Source organism: Trachymyrmex cornetzi, unplaced genomic scaffold (genome assembly GCF_001594075.2).
Source record: "Trachymyrmex cornetzi isolate Tcor2-1 unplaced genomic scaffold, Tcor1.1 scaffold163, whole genome shotgun sequence".
Taxonomy (NCBI): Eukaryota; Metazoa; Arthropoda; class Insecta; order Hymenoptera; family Formicidae; genus Trachymyrmex; species Trachymyrmex cornetzi.
Window position 1 is genome coordinate 4,491 of NW_017296234.1, and position 2,527 is coordinate 7,017.

The following is a 2,527-nucleotide window of genomic DNA, read 5'->3' on the forward strand; positions in this document are numbered from 1 at the left end:
TTAATGTCTCGTTAACTATTGCGCAACCTACAAAATGGTATAAGATTTTTCGATTCAATTCGGTCCGTTCTACCTGCTCGTGATCGATTAGCAGATAATTTTCAAACACCCTGTATATGTTCTAAGGCGCAGCATCACGTTTTACACATCTGTGTAATGTACGAATGTGTAAAAACACTAAACCAACTGCACAATTCACACAGATGACGGTGCTGCGCATGCGCATTGCAAACATTTATCCCTTACTACCTTTCTGTCTCGCACAGATGTGGCTTCATGTTCAGCGCCCTATGACCCTTCTATTTATATATGTTCTAAGATATATGTACACCCTCTTTTTCTCTTTTTCGCGTCGCGTCGTGACACATTGGACGACGCGACGCGTGACGCGCTCATGGAAACGTACCCTAATAATTAGTCGTGTCTCCAGATCGCAGCACTCGCTGATCATATGTATATCACTACTAGCGCTCCTTGCGTATTGCGTACTAATTGCGTAAAGAATGTCAGAAGGACACGAAACTAGCGCTCTTTGCGTAAAGAATGTCAGACGGACACCAAAGGAATGCGCGGAATGTAGTCGACGACAATAATGATGACAATAAGGACGACATATCTGAAAAATGGACAGAAAAAGTAGCAGTTCGGAACTTTGCGTCGCGATATCTCCGCTCGTAGGGCACGTAGAAAAAAAATAAAAGCACTTTTATCATATGTACAATCCGTGTGGTGGCTATCGATTGAGCATATATAGAAAGCGATCGGTTCAGCCGTTATTGAGATCCGACAATCTCGATCTGCCGTAACTCGTCGGTTCGCGTAAAGGAGGCACGGCACTCAGCAGTGTCGCTTCGCGCAGCTTAGCGCCGAGACACTACCAGTGTTTCCAGAAATTGGTAGGATTCGTCGACTTTACCTCAACTGATTAGACTGTTAAAAACTTTATTTTTAAATGCTGGACCAGTTTGGTTAATTTAGAACATTTGGAACAAAATATGGAACTTTGTCATTCACGTATGGTTTACATCTCTGTTTAACTGCAATGAATTTGTTAACTAAGTTAGGAAATTTATAGTAACATGAATGTATAAGAAATAAAAATAGCTTGTGTAACTGCCAATTAATGCAAGGCAAGATTATTTTTGAGTTACTTAGGGCGACTGTTACCAACACCGATTAACTTGATCCACGATTGATTCAATTATAACAGTATAGCCAACAACAAATCTGTATCGTTCTTAACCTAAGTTTGTTCGCGTCGCATGCTCCAACATGCTCCTACTTCCTCCCAACAGTTGCTCCTACATACTCAACACTCTCGTTAGAGTGAGTAGGAGCTATGGTTAGAGGAAGTAGGAGCATGTTGGAGCAAGCGACGCGACAAACCTCTTATCTCATTGTCGTGATATACTTCTATCTCTGCGTTCCTACTCAACTGTGATGAAAGTAATAACTATAAATGTAGTATATATAATTATTATGTAACTTATAATTTAAAGATACGTTTCATGATGCATTTCTTGTCGAGGTTTTCTTGTGGTCTCAAATGGAATTTACGAAAAGATGTTTGGAACAAAATTTGGAACTTTGTCAAATTCATTCACGTATGGTTTACGTGTCTGTTTATCTGCAACGAACAATTTCCAAAGTCTGCCAGGAGCTATTGCATATTATATGTAATCCAGAAGATTTTTCTCAAATAGAATTTACGAAAAGATGTTTGGAACAAAATTTGGAACTTTGTCATATTCGTTCACGTATGGTTCTGTTTATCTGCAACGAACATTTCCTAAGTCTGCTAGGAGTTATTGCATATTATATGTAATAAAAGCAAGTAATATTATATTTCATTCCTTCCGCAAATTATCTAATTATTATTATGTATGATTTACGAAATTTATTTTCAGGTATTATTGAAAATTTAGGTATTATTGAAAATGGTTGGACTCATCGACTTTACTTCAAATGACTAGACTACTAAAAACTTTATTTTTGAAAGCTGGACCAGTTTGGAATTAGTTATAGACAGAAGATTATTATTTTCATCACAGTTACTTAAGTAGGATTTTGTGTACAAAAAAAAAATTTTTTTTGAATAGCTGACACTTGCCATTAAATTATGTCAAAAGTGTAAAATGATTTAATTATTTTATCATCCTCAAAAAAATTAATGAAAAATGACTGATTTTCGAGCTTGTAAATGTATTTCTCCCCTTAAGTTTAAGTCTGAGAAAAATAAATTTAGATTTGTAAACATACGTTATAAAAGAGAAATAAATAATAAAATTTATTCTTATTCAGTGTAAAGTTAAGATTAAATTTATTATTACACTTTTATTATTACATTTAAAATATAATTACATTTATTATTTATATTTATTAATTACTTTTCTAATTTTAAATTGTTTTTATAGTTTTTCTTACTCGATACAGCAGCGCCAAGTGTTTTTACATGAAAAATTTTTCTATTTAAATTAAATTTTTTCATTTTATACGGTTAACTCTTTAATTTTTGTGATAACACTTA